Source organism: Brienomyrus brachyistius, chromosome 2 (assembly GCF_023856365.1).
Source record: "Brienomyrus brachyistius isolate T26 chromosome 2, BBRACH_0.4, whole genome shotgun sequence".
Lineage (NCBI taxonomy): Eukaryota > Metazoa > Chordata > Actinopteri > Osteoglossiformes > Mormyridae > Brienomyrus > Brienomyrus brachyistius.
The window spans coordinates 42721593-42734899 of NC_064534.1; the positions used below are offsets into that span (position 1 = coordinate 42721593).

The following is a 13307-nucleotide window of genomic DNA, read 5'->3' on the forward strand; positions in this document are numbered from 1 at the left end:
ATATATATATTTTTTTTTTCTCTCATTCATGAAGGCAGCTTTTACACACGTTTTACTCTAAATACTGCCTGGTAATTCTAGGTGCTGTAAGCTGTTCGTGCCTTTATTCCACCAGGGCGCGATCTTCTCACAAACTTGAAGACTGTCACTCCCCATTCACGTTTTACAACTTATTGTTAATGATAAAGAGACAGCTTTTTACACACAGTTTTAAACAAAGTACTGATATAATTCCTCTTCAACTCACCGCTTTGTTTTCTATGCAAAAACCACTTCGCCACAGAAGACTCGATATTATTGGCAAAGCAAGGTCTGCTCTTCTCCTCCCTTCAAAACTTGCTAAAAGCTTTATTTAAAAGAGCAGGTTGGCCGGGGTAATTCACACCCTTCAATGCCAGATTAATGTTTAGGTTAGTGGGAATAACAGAGGTATTAGGGATGGAAACTTCTTTGCTGGTGGTAGAAGCGGTCTGGTGAATTTTTAGAGAGAAGAGGCCGTCGATGTTTCAATGTAGAAAATTGTTCTGGATGCAGCCTGCAGTATGGACTTGTTGGTGTGTGTAGCTCCCAGTGTTCTGACAGCGCGACGTTTTGGGGAAGCATGTGATTCAACAGCTACCAGTGGGCTTCGTGCGGCAGAGATTTTGTGGCTGTTAGCGGAGTTGATAACACAGGGTTGTTAAGAGAAGCCTGCATGAGGTAGGCAAAGGAGTAATGTTTGCCGGCGGGGGACGTGCGGCGATTAACCTGTGCGGTAGTGAAAAGGAGTTAAAGAGAAGGAAGTGTGCGGATGCGGAAAGAATGGAATAATTGTGGTAGGCTGCCGGCTGAGTAGTTTGGTGAATGTTTGGTGTGGTTCCGGCACTGCCGATTGGATGGTGGGGCTGCAGTGTGAGTCAGATAAAAAAAAAAAAAAAAACAGGAGTAGGATCCAATGGGACTAACTGGCATGTATAGACGCGTGTAATGCAAAAGGGCTATTTTTGGTAGCGTCTCTCGCTTACGGCCATACCACCCTGAACGCGCCCGATCTCGTCTGATCTTGGAAGCTAAACAGGCTAGGGTCTGGTTAGTACTTGAATGGGAGACCGCCTGGGAATACCAGGTGCTGTAAGCTTTTCTCACTTTTACTTTATACAGGGGGCGCTCCACTTCACGATTAATTTAAATGTATCACTCCCCTTCCATTTTACTATTTTATATATTTCTTTTTTCTCTCATTCATAAAGGCAGCTTTTACACACCGTTTTACTCTAAATACTGCCTGGTAATTCTAGGTGCTGTAAGCTGTTCGTGCCTTTATTCCACCAGGGCGCGATCTTCTCACAAACTTGAAGACTGTCACTCCCCATTCACGTTTTACAACTTATTGTTAATAATAAAGAGACAGCTTTTTACACACAGTTTTAAACAAAGTACTAATATAATTCCTCTTCAACTCACCGCTTTGTTTTCTATGCAAAAACCACTTCGCCACAGAATATTCGATATTATTGGCATATTATCTGCTCTTCTCCTCCTTTCAAAACTTGCTAAAAGCTGTATTTAAAAGAGCAGGTTGGCCGGGGTAATTTACACCCTTCAATGCCAGCTTAATGTTTAGGTTAGTGGGAATCACAGAAGAATTAGGGATGGAAACTTCTTTGCTGGTGGTAGAAGCGGTCTAGTGAATTTTTAGAGAGAAGAGGCTGTCGATGTTTGAATGTAGAAAATTGTTCTGGCTGCAGCCTGCAGTATGGACTTGTTGGTGTGTGTAGCTCCCAGTGCTCTGACAGCGCGACGTTTTGGAGAAGCATGTGATTCAACAGCTACCAGTGGGCTTCGTGCGGCAGAGATTTTGTGGCTGTTAGCGGAGTTGATAACAGAGGGTTGTTAAGAGAATCCTGCAAGAGGTAGGCAAAGGAGTAATGTTTGCCGGCGGGGGACGTGCAGCGATTAACCTGTGAGGTAGTGAAAAGGAGGTAAAGAGAAGGAAGTGTGCGGATGCGGAAAGAATGGAATAATTGTGGTAGGCTGCCGGCTGAGTAGTTTGGTGAATGTTTGGTGTGGGTCCGGCGCTGCCGATTGGATGGTGGGGCTGCAGTGTGAGTCAGATAAAAAAAAAAAAAAAACAAGGAGTAGGATCCAATGGGACTAACTGGCATGTATAGACGCGTGTAATGCAAAAGGGCTGTTTTTGGTAGCATCTCTCGCTTACGGCCATACCACCCTGAACACGCCCGATCTCATCTGATCTCGGAAGCCAAGCAGCGTAGGGTCTGGTTAGTATTTGGATGGGAGACCTCCTGGGAATACCAGGTGCTGTAAGCTTTTCTCACTTTTACTTTATACAGGGGGCGCTCCACTTCACGATTAATTTAAATCTATCACTCCCCTTCCATTTTACTATTTCATATATATATATATTTTTTTTTTCTCTCATTCATAAAGGCAGCTTTTAGAAACCGTTTTACTCTAAATACTTCCTGGTAATTCTAGGTGCTGTAAGCTGTTCGTGCCTTTATTCCACCAGGGCGCGATCTTCTCACAAACTTGAAGACTGTCACTCCCCATTCACGTTTTACAACTTATTGTTAATGATAAAGAGACAGCTTTTTACACACAGTTTTAAACAAAGTACTGATATTATTCCTCTTCAACTGACCGCTTTGTTTTCTATGCAAAAACCACTTCGCCACAGAAGACTCGATATTATTGGCATAGCAAGTTCTGCTCTTCTCCTTTCAAAACTTGCTAAAAGCTGTATTTAAAAGAACAGATTGGCCGGGGTAATTCACACCCTTCAATGCCAGCTTAATGTTTAGGTTAGTGGGAATCACAGAGGAATTAGGGATGGAAACTTCTTTGCTGGTGGTAGAAGCGGTCTGGTGAATTTTTAGAGAGAAGAGGCCGTCGATGTTTGAATGTAGAAAATTGATCTGGCTGCAGCCTGCAGTATGGACTTGTTGGTGTGTGTAGCTCCCAGTGTTCTGACAGCGCGACGTTTTGGGGAAGCATGTGATTCAGCAGCTACCAGTGGGCTTCGTGCGGCGGAGATTTTGTGGCTGTTAGCGGAGTTGATAACAGAGGGTCGTTAAGAGAAGCCTACATGCAGTAGGCAAAGGAGTAATGTTTGCCGGCGGGGGACGTGCGGCGATTAACCTGTGCGGTAGTGAAAAGGAGTTAAAAAGAAGGAAGTGTGCGGATGCGGAAAGAATGGAATAATTGTGGTAGGCTGCCGGCTGAGTAGTTTGGTGAATGTTTGGTGTGGGTCCGGCGCTGCCGATTGGATGGTGGGGCTGCAGTGTGAGTCAGATAAAAAAAAAAAAACCAGGAGTAGGATCCAATGGGACTAACTGGCATGTATAGACGCGTGTAATGCAAAATGGCTGTTTTTGGTAGCATCTCTCGCTTATGGCCATACCACCCTGAACACGCCCGATCTCGTCTGATCTTGGAAGCTAAGCAGGGTAGGGTCTGGTTAGTACTTGGATGGGAAACCACCTGGGAATACCAGGTGCTGTAAGCTTTTCTCACTTTTACTTTATACAGGGGGCGCTCCACTTCACGATTAATTTAAATCTATCACTCCCCTTCCATTTTACTATTTTATATATATTTATATTTTTTTTCTCTCATTCATAAAGGCAGCTTTTAGAAACCGTTTTACTCTAAATACTTCCTGGTAATTCTAGGTGCTGTAAGCTGTTCGTGCCTTTATTCCACCAGGTCGCGATCTTCTCACAAACTTGAAGACTGTCACTCCCCATTCACGTTTTACAACTTATTGTTAATGATAAAGAGACAGCTTTTTACACACAGTTTTAAACAAAGTACTGATATTATTCCTCTTCAACTGACCGCTTTGTTTTCTATGCAAAAACCACTTCGCCACAGAAGACTCGATATTATTGGCATAGCAAGTTCTGCTCTTCTCCTTTCAAAACTTGCTAAAAGCTGTATTTAAAAGAACAGATTGGCCGGGGTAATTCACACCCTTCAATGCCAGCTTAATGTTTAGGTTAGTGGGAATCACAGAGGAATTAGGGATGGAAACTTCTTTGCTGGTGGTAGAAGCGGTCTGGTGAATTTTTAGAGAGAAGAGGCCGTCGATGTTTGAATGTAGAAAATTGTTCTGGCTGCAGCCTGCAGTATGGACTTGTTGGTGTGTGTAGCTCCCAGTGTTCTGACAGCGCGACGTTTTGGGGAAGCATGTGATTCAGCAGCTACCAGTGGGCTTCGTGCGGCGGAGATTTTGTGGCTGTTAGCGGAGTTGATAACAGAGGGTCGTTAAGAGAAGCCTGCATGCAGTAGGCAAAGGAGTAATGTTTGCCGGCGGGGGACGTGCAGCGATTAACCTGTGAGGTAGTGAAAAGGAGGTAAAGAGAAGGAAGTGTGCGGATGCGGAAAGAATGGAATAATTGTGGTAGGCTGCCGGCTGAGTAGTTTGGTGAATGTTTGGTGTGGGTCCGGCGCTGCCGATTGGATGGTGGGGCTGCAGTGTGAGTCAGATAAAAAAAAAAAAAAAACCAGGAGTAGGATCCAATGGGACTAACTGGCATGTATAGACGCGTGTAATGCAAAAGGGCTGTTTTTGGTAGCATCTCTCGCTTACGGCCATACCACCCTGAACACGCCCGATCTCATCTGATCTCGGAAGCCAAGCAGCGTAGGGTCTGGTTAGTATTTGGATGGGAGACCTCCTGGGAATACCAGGTGCTGTAAGCTTTTCTCACTTTTACTTTATACAGGGGGCGCTCCACTTCACGATTAATTTAAATCTATTACTCCCCTTCCATTTTACTATTTCATATATATATATTTTTTTTTTTCTCTCATTCATAAAGGCAGCTTTTAGAAACCGTTTTACTCTAAATACTTCCTGGTAATTCTAGGTGCTGTAAGCTGTTCGTGCCTTTATTCCACCAGGGCGCGATCTTCTCACAAACTTGAAGACTGTCACTCCCCATTCACGTTTTACAACTTATTGTTAATGATAAAGAGACAGCTTTTTACACACAGTTTTAAACAAAGTACTGATATTATTCCTCTTCAACTGACCGCTTTGTTTTCTATGCAAAAACCACTTCGCCACAGAAGACTCGATATTATTGGCATAGCAAGTTCTGCTCTTCTCCTTTCAAAACTTGCTAAAAGCTGTATTTAAAAGAACAGATTGGCCGGGGTAATTCACACCCTTCAATGCCAGCTTAATGTTTAGGTTAGTGGGAATCACAGAGGAATTAGGGATGGAAACTTCTTTGCTGGTGGTAGAAGCGGTCTGGTGAATTTTTAGAGAGAAGAGGCCGTCGATGTTTGAATGTAGAAAATTGATCTGGCTGCAGCCTGCAGTATGGACTTGTTGGTGTGTGTAGCTCCCAGTGTTCTGACAGCGCGACGTTTTGGGGAAGCATGTGATTCAGCAGCTACCAGTGGGCTTCGTGCGGCGGAGATTTTGTGGCTGTTAGCGGAGTTGATAACAGAGGGTCGTTAAGAGAAGCCTACATGCAGTAGGCAAAGGAGTAATGTTTGCCGGCGGGGGACGTGCGGCGATTAACCTGTGCGGTAGTGAAAAGGAGTTAAAAAGAAGGAAGTGTGCGGATGCGGAAAGAATGGAATAATTGTGGTAGGCTGCCGGCTGAGTAGTTTGGTGAATGTTTGGTGTGGGTCCGGCGCTGCCGATTGGATGGTGGGGCTGCAGTGTGAGTCAGATAAAAAAAAAAAAAACCAGGAGTAGGATCCAATGGGACTAACTGGCATGTATAGACGCGTGTAATGCAAAATGGCTGTTTTTGGTAGCATCTCTCGCTTATGGCCATACCACCCTGAACACGCCCGATCTCGTCTGATCTTGGAAGCTAAGCAGGGTAGGGTCTGGTTAGTACTTGGATGGGAAACCACCTGGGAATACCAGGTGCTGTAAGCTTTTCTCACTTTTACTTTATACAGGGGGCGCTCCACTTCACGATTAATTTAAATCTATCACTCCCCTTCCATTTTACTATTTTATATATATTTATATTTTTTTTCTCTCATTCATAAAGGCAGCTTTTAGAAACCGTTTTACTCTAAATACTTCCTGGTAATTCTAGGTGCTGTAAGCTGTTCGTGCCTTTATTCCACCAGGTCGCGATCTTCTCACAAACTTGAAGACTGTCACTCCCCATTCACGTTTTACAACTTATTGTTAATGATAAAGAGACAGCTTTTTACACACAGTTTTAAACAAAGTACTGATATTATTCCTCTTCAACTGACCGCTTTGTTTTCTATGCAAAAACCACTTCGCCACAGAAGACTCGATATTATTGGCATAGCAAGTTCTGCTCTTCTCCTTTCAAAACTTGCTAAAAGCTGTATTTAAAAGAACAGATTGGCCGGGGTAATTCACACCCTTCAATGCCAGCTTAATGTTTAGGTTAGTGGGAATCACAGAGGAATTAGGGATGGAAACTTCTTTGCTGGTGGTAGAAGCGGTCTGGTGAATTTTTAGAGAGAAGAGGCCGTCGATGTTTGAATGTAGAAAATTGTTCTGGCTGCAGCCTGCAGTATGGACTTGTTGGTGTGTGTAGCTCCCAGTGTTCTGACAGCGCGACGTTTTGGGGAAGCATGTGATTCAGCAGCTACCAGTGGGCTTCGTGCGGCGGAGATTTTGTGGCTGTTAGCGGAGTTGATAACAGAGGGTCGTTAAGAGAAGCCTGCATGCAGTAGGCAAAGGAGTAATGTTTGCCGGCGGGGGACGTGCGGCGATTAACCTGTGTGGTAGTGAAAAGGAGTTAAAAAGAAGGAAGTGTGCGGATGCGGAAAGAATGGAATAATTGTGGTAGGCTGCCGGCTGAGTAGTTTGGTGAATGTTTGGTGTGGGTCCGGCGCTGCCGATTGGATGGTGGGGCTGCAGTGTGAGTCAGATAAAAAAAAAAAAACCAGGAGTAGGATCCAATGGGACTAACTGGCATGTATAGACGCGTGTAATGCAAAATGGCTGTTTTTGGTAGCATCTCTCGCTTACGGCCATACCACCCTGAACACACCCGATCTCGTCTGATCTTGGAAGCTAAGCAGGGTAGGGTCTGGTTAGTACTTGGATGGAAAACCACCTGGGAATACCAGGTGCTGTAAGCTTTTCTCACTTTTACTTTATACAGGGGGCGCTCCACTTCACGATTAATTTAAATCTATCACTCCCCTTCCATTTTACTATTTTATATATATTTATATTTTTTTTCTCTCATTCATAAAGGCAGCTTTTAGAAACCGTTTTACTCTAAATACTTCCTGGTAATTCTAGGTGCTGTAAGCTGTTCGTGCCTTTATTCCACCAGGTCGCGATCTTCTCACAAACTTGAAGACTGTCACTCCCCATTCACGTTTTACAACTTATTGTTAATGATAAAGAGACAGCTTTTTACACACAGTTTTAAACAAAGTACTGATATTATTCCTCTTCAACTGACCGCTTTGTTTTCTATGCAAAAACCACTTCGCCACAGAAGACTCGATATTATTGGCATAGCAAGTTCTGCTCTTCTCCTTTCAAAACTTGCTAAAAGCTGTATTTAAAAGAACAGATTGGCCGGGGTAATTCACACCCTTCAATGCCAGCTTAATGTTTAGGTTAGTGGGAATCACAGAGGAATTAGGGATGGAAACTTCTTTGCTGGTGGTAGAAGCGGTCTGGTGAATTTTTAGAGAGAAGAGGCCGTCGATGTTTGAATGTAGAAAATTGTTCTGGCTGCAGCCTGCAGTATGGACTTGTTGGTGTGTGTAGCTCCCAGTGTTCTGACAGCGCGACGTTTTGGGGAAGCATGTGATTCAGCAGCTACCAGTGGGCTTCGTGCGGCGGAGATTTTGTGGCTGTTAGCGGAGTTGATAACAGAGGGTCGTTAAGAGAAGCCTGCATGCAGTAGGCAAAGGAGTAATGTTTGCCGGCGGGGGACGTGCGGCGATTAACCTGTGTGGTAGTGAAAAGGAGTTAAAAAGAAGGAAGTGTGCGGATGCGGAAAGAATGGAATAATTGTGGTAGGCTGCCGGCTGAGTAGTTTGGTGAATGTTTGGTGTGGGTCCGGCGCTGCCGATTGGATGGTGGTGCTGCAGTGTGAGTTAGACAAAAAAAAAAAAACCAGGAGTAGGATCCAATGGGACTAACTGGCATGTATAGACGCGTGTAATGCAAAAGGGCTGTTTTTGGTAGCATCTCTCGCTTGCGGCCATACCACCCTGAACACGCCCGATCTCGTCTGATCTCGGAAGCCAAGCAGGGTATGGTCTGGTTAGTACTTAGATGGGAGACCACCTGGGATTACCAGGTGCTGTAAGCTTTTCTCACTTTTACTTTATACAGGGGGCGCTCCACTTCACGATTAATTTAAATCTATCACTCCCCTTCCATTTTACTATTATATATATATATATATTTTTTTTCTCTCATTCATAAAGGCAGCTTTTACACACCGTTTTACTCTAAATACTTCCTGGTAATTCTAGGTGCTGTAAGCTGTTCGTGCCTTTATTCCACCAGGGCGCGATCTTCTCACAAACTTGAAGACTGTCACTCCCCATTCACGTTTTACAACTTATTGTTAATGATAAAGAGACAGCTTTTTACACACAGTTTTAAACAAAGTTCTGATATTATTCCTCTTCAACTGACCGCTTTGTTTTCTATGCAAAAACCACTTCGCCACAGAAGACTCGATATTATTGGCATAGCAAGCTCTGCTCTTCTCCTTTCAAAACTTGCTAAAAGCTGTATTTAAAAGAACAGATTGGCCAGGGTAATTCACACCCTTCAATGCCAGCTTAATGTTTAGGTTAGTGGGAATCACAGAGGAATTAGGGATGGAAACTTCTTTGCTGGTGGTAGAAGCGGTCTGGTGAATTTTTAGAGAGAAGAGGCCGTCGATGTTTGAATGTAGAAAATTGTTCTGGCTGCAGCCTACAGTATGGACTTGTTGGTGTGTGTAGCTCCCAGTGTTCTGACAGCGCGACGTTTTGGGGAAGCATGTGATTCAGCAGCTACCAGTGGGCTTCGTGCGGCGGAGATTTTGTGGCTGTTAGCGGAGTTGATAACAGAGGGTCGTTAAGAGAAGCCTGCATGCAGTAGGCAAAGGAGTAATGTTTGCCGGCGGGGGACGTGCGGCGATTAACCTGTGCGGTAGTGAAAAGGAGTTAAAAAGAAGGAAGTGTGCGGATGCGGAAAGAATGGAATAATTGTGGTAGGCTGCCGGCTGAGTAGTTTGGTGAATGTTTGGTGTGGGTCCGGCGCTGCCGATTGGATGGTGGTGCTGCAGTGTGAGTCAGATAAAAAAAAAAAAAACCAGGAGTAGAATCCAATGGGACTAACTGGCATGTATAGACGCGTGTAATGCAAAAGGGCTGTTTGTGGTAGCATCTCTCGCTTATGGCCATACCACCCTGAACACGCCTGATCTCATCTGATCTCGGAAGCCAAACAAGGTAGGGTCTGGTTAGTACTTGGATGGGAGACCTCCTGGGAATACCAGGTGCTGTAAGCTTTTCTCACTTTTACTTTATACAGGGGGCGCTCCACTTCACGATTAATTTAAATCTAGCACTCCCCTTCCATTTTACTATTTTATATATATATATATTTTTTTCTCTCTTTCATAAAGCCAGCTTTTAGAAACCGTTTTACTCTAAATACTTCCTGGTAATTCTAGGTGCTGTAAGCTGTTCGTGCCTTTATTCCACCAGGGCGCGATCTTCTCACAAACTTGAAGACTGTCACTCCCCATTCACGTTTTACAACTTATTGTTAATGATAAAGAGACAGCTTTTTACACACAGTTTTAAACAAAGTACTGATATTATTCCTCTTCAACTGACCGCTTTGTTTTCTATGCAAAAACCACTTCGCCACAGAAGACTCGATATTATTGGCATAGCAAGCTCTGCTCTTCTCCTTTCAAAACTTGCTAAAAGCTGTATTTAAAAGAACAGATTGGCCAGGGTAATTCACACCCTTCAATGCCAGCTTAATGTTTAGGTTAGTGGGAATCACAGAGGAATTAGGGATGGAAACTTCTTTGCTGGTGGTAGAAGCGGTCTGGTGAATTTTTAGAGAGAAGAGGCCGTCGATGTTTGAATGTAGAAAATTGTTCTGGCTGCAGCCTACAGTATGGACTTGTTGGTGTGTGTAGCTCCCAGTGTTCTGACAGCGCGACGTTTTGGGGAAGCATGTGATTCAGCAGCTACCAGTGGGCTTCGTGCGGCGGAGATTTTGTGGCTGTTAGCGGAGTTGATAACAGAGGGTCGTTAAGAGAAGCCTGCATGCAGTAGGCAAAGGAGTAATGTTTGCCGGCGGGGGACGTGCGGCGATTAACCTGTGTGGTAGTGAAAAGGAGTTAAAAAGAAGGAAGTGTGCGGATGCGGAAAGAATGGAATAATTGTGGTAGGCTGCCGGCTGAGTAGTTTGGTGAATGTTTGGTGTGGGTCCGGCGCTGCCGATTGGATGGTGGTGCTGCAGTGTGAGTTAGACAAAAAAAAAAAAAACCAGGAGTAGGATCCAATGGGACTAACTGGCATGTATAGACGCGTGTAATGCAAAAGGGCTGTTTTTGGTAGCATCTCTCGCTTGCGGCCATACCACCCTGAACACGCCCGATCTCGTCTGATCTCGAAAGCCAAGCAGGGTATGGTCTGGTTAGTACTTAGATGGGAGACCACCTGGGATTACCAGGTGCTGTAAGCTTTTCTCACTTTTACTTTATACAGGGGGCGCTCCACTTCACGATTAATTTAAATCTATCACTCCCCTTTCATTTTACTATTATATATATATATATATTTTTTTTTTCTCTCATTCATAAAGGCAGCTTTTACACACCGTTTTACTCTAAATACTTCCTGGTAATTCTAGGTGCTGTAAGCTGTTCGTGCCTTTATTCCACCAGGGCGCGATCTTCTCACAAACTTGAAGACTGTCACTCCCCATTCACGTTTTACAACTTATTGTTAATGATAAAGAGACAGCTTTTTACACACAGTTTTAAACAAAGTTCTGATATTATTCCTCTTCAACTGACCGCTTTGTTTTCTATGCAAAAACCACTTCGCCACAGAAGACTCGATATTATTGGCATAGCAAGCTCTGCTCTTCTCCTTTCAAAACTTGCTAAAAGCTGTATTTAAAAGAACAGATTGGCCAGGGTAATTCACACCCTTCAATGTCAGCTTAATGTTTAGGTTAGTGGGAATCACAGAGGAATTAGGGATGGAAACTTCTTTGCTGGTGGTAGAAGCGGTCTGGTGAATTTTTAGAGAGAAGAGGCCGTCGATGTTTGAATGTAGAAAATTGTTCTGGCTGCAGCCTACAGTATGGACTTGTTGGTGTGTGTAGCTCCCAGTGTTCTGACAGCGCGACGTTTTGGGGAAGCATGTGATTCAGCAGCTACCAGTGGGCTTCGTGCGGCGGAGATTTTGTGGCTGTTAGCGGAGTTGATAACAGAGGGTCGTTAAGAGAAGCCTGCATGCAGTAGACAAAGGAGTAATGTTTGCCGGCGGGGGACGTGCGGCGATTAACCTGTGCGGTAGTGAAAAGGAGTTAAAAAGAAGGAAGTGTGCGGATGCGGAAAGAATGGAATAATTGTGGTAGGCTGCCGGCTGAGTAGTTTGGTGAATGTTTGGTGTGGGTCCGGCGCTGCCGATTGGATGGTGGTGCTGCAGTGTGAGTCAGATAAAAAAAAAAAAAACCAGGAGTAGAATCCAATGGGACTAACTGGCATGTATAGACGCGTGTAATGCAAAAGGGCTGTTTGTGGTAACATCTCTCGCTTATGGTCATACCACCCTGAACACGCCTGATCTCATCTGATCTCGGAAGCCAAACAAGGTAGGGTCTGGTTAGTACTTGGATGGGAGACCTCCTGGGAATACCAGGTGCTGTAAGCTTTTCTCACTTTTACTTTATACAGGGGGCGTTCCACTTCACGATTAATTTAAATCTAGCACTCCCCTTCCATTTTACTATTTTATATATATATATATATTTTTCTCTCTTTCATAAAGCCAGCTTTTAGAAACCGTTTTACTCTAAATACTTCCTGGTAATTCTAGGTGCTGTAAGCTGTTCGTGCCTTTATTCCACCAGGGCGCGATCTTCTCACAAACTTGAAGACTGTCACTCCCCATTCACGTTTTACAACTTATTGTTAATGATAAAGAGACAGCTTTTTACACACAGTTTTAAACAAAGTACTGATATTATTCCTCTTCAACTGACCGCTTTGTTTTCTATGCAAAAACCACTTCGCCACAGAAGACTCGATATTATTGGCATAGCAAGCTCTGCTCTTCTCCTTTCAAAACTTGCTAAAAGCTGTATTTAAAAGAACAGATTGGCCAGGGTAATTCACACCCTTCAATGCCAGCTTAATGTTTAGGTTAGTGGGAATCACAGAGGAATTAGGGATGGAAACTTCTTTGCTGGTGGTAGAAGCGGTCCGGTGAATTTTTAGAGAGAAGAGGCCGTCGATGTTTGAATGTAGAAAATTGTTCTGGCTGCAGCCTACAGTATGGACTTGTTGGTGTGTGTAGCTCCCAGTGTTCTGACAGCGCGACGTTTTGGGGAAGCATGTGATTCAGCAGCTACCAGTGGGCTTCGTGCGGCGGAGATTTTGTGGCTGTTAGCGGAGTTGATAACAGAGGGTCGTTAAGAGAAGCCTGCATGCAGTAGGCAAAGGAGTAATGTTTGCCGGCGGGGGACGTTCGGCGATTAACCTGTGCGGTAGTGAAAAGGAGTTAAAAAGAAGGAAGTGTGCGGATGCGGAAAGAATGGAATAATTGTGGTAGGCTGCCGGCTGAGTAGTTTGGTGAATGTTTGGTGTGGGTCCGGCGCTGCCGATTGGATGGTGGTGCTGCAGTGTGAGTCAGATAAAAAAAAAAAAAAAGAACATTAGTAGGATCCAATGGGACCAACTGGCATGTATAGAGGCGTGTAATGCAAAAGGGCTGTTTTTGGTAGCATCTCTCGCTTATGGCCATACCACCCTGAACACGCCCGATCTTGTCTGATCTCGGAAGCTAAGCAGGGTAGGTTCTGGTTAGTACTTGGATGGGAGACCACCTGGGAATACCAGGTGCTGTAAGCTTTTCTCACTTTTACTTTATACAGGGGGCACTCCACTTCACGATTAATTTAAATCTATCACTCCCCTTCCGTTTTACTATTTTATATATATATAACTATATATTTTTTCTCTCATTCATAAAGGCAGCTTTTACACACCGTTTTACTCTAAATACTTCCTGGTAATTCTAGGTGCTGTAAGCTGTTCGTGCCTTTATTCCACCAGGGCGCGATCTTCTCA

At 44.2% G+C, this 13307-nt stretch overlaps 10 non-coding genes and 1 pseudogene across 10 annotated transcripts; all 11 read left to right on the forward strand.

Moving 5' to 3' along the window:
* Nucleotides 1-998: 998 nt before the first annotated feature.
* Nucleotides 999-1117, forward strand: LOC125736561 (5S ribosomal RNA). The gene has a single exon (XR_007395839.1). It is a non-coding gene; the product is annotated as a 5S ribosomal RNA (ribosomal RNA).
* Nucleotides 1118-2191: 1074 nt separating this feature from the next.
* LOC125735772 (5S ribosomal RNA) lies at nucleotides 2192-2310 on the forward strand. The gene has a single exon (XR_007395062.1). It is a non-coding gene; the product is annotated as a 5S ribosomal RNA (ribosomal RNA).
* Nucleotides 2311-3389: 1079 nt separating this feature from the next.
* On the forward strand, nucleotides 3390-3508 carry LOC125735048 (5S ribosomal RNA). Its single transcript, XR_007394347.1, has one exon. It is a non-coding gene; the product is annotated as a 5S ribosomal RNA (ribosomal RNA).
* Nucleotides 3509-4588: 1080 nt separating this feature from the next.
* Nucleotides 4589-4707, forward strand: LOC125735775 (5S ribosomal RNA). Its single transcript, XR_007395064.1, has one exon. It is a non-coding gene; the product is annotated as a 5S ribosomal RNA (ribosomal RNA).
* A 1079-nt stretch (nucleotides 4708-5786) lies between these two features.
* On the forward strand, nucleotides 5787-5905 carry LOC125735049 (5S ribosomal RNA). The gene has a single exon (XR_007394348.1). It is a non-coding gene; the product is annotated as a 5S ribosomal RNA (ribosomal RNA).
* Nucleotides 5906-6982: 1077 nt separating this feature from the next.
* LOC125734932 (5S ribosomal RNA) lies at nucleotides 6983-7101 on the forward strand. Its single transcript, XR_007394234.1, has one exon. It is a non-coding gene; the product is annotated as a 5S ribosomal RNA (ribosomal RNA).
* A 1077-nt stretch (nucleotides 7102-8178) lies between these two features.
* LOC125731152 (5S ribosomal RNA) lies at nucleotides 8179-8297 on the forward strand. The gene has a single exon (XR_007391436.1). It is a non-coding gene; the product is annotated as a 5S ribosomal RNA (ribosomal RNA).
* A 1078-nt stretch (nucleotides 8298-9375) lies between these two features.
* On the forward strand, nucleotides 9376-9494 carry LOC125736332 (5S ribosomal RNA). Its single transcript, XR_007395613.1, has one exon. It is a non-coding gene; the product is annotated as a 5S ribosomal RNA (ribosomal RNA).
* Nucleotides 9495-10571: 1077 nt separating this feature from the next.
* On the forward strand, nucleotides 10572-10690 carry LOC125731621 (5S ribosomal RNA; annotated as a pseudogene).
* A 1080-nt stretch (nucleotides 10691-11770) lies between these two features.
* Nucleotides 11771-11889, forward strand: LOC125736675 (5S ribosomal RNA). The gene has a single exon (XR_007395949.1). It is a non-coding gene; the product is annotated as a 5S ribosomal RNA (ribosomal RNA).
* A 1080-nt stretch (nucleotides 11890-12969) lies between these two features.
* Nucleotides 12970-13088, forward strand: LOC125736091 (5S ribosomal RNA). Its single transcript, XR_007395374.1, has one exon. It is a non-coding gene; the product is annotated as a 5S ribosomal RNA (ribosomal RNA).
* The last annotated feature ends 219 nt before the right edge of the window (nucleotides 13089-13307 follow it).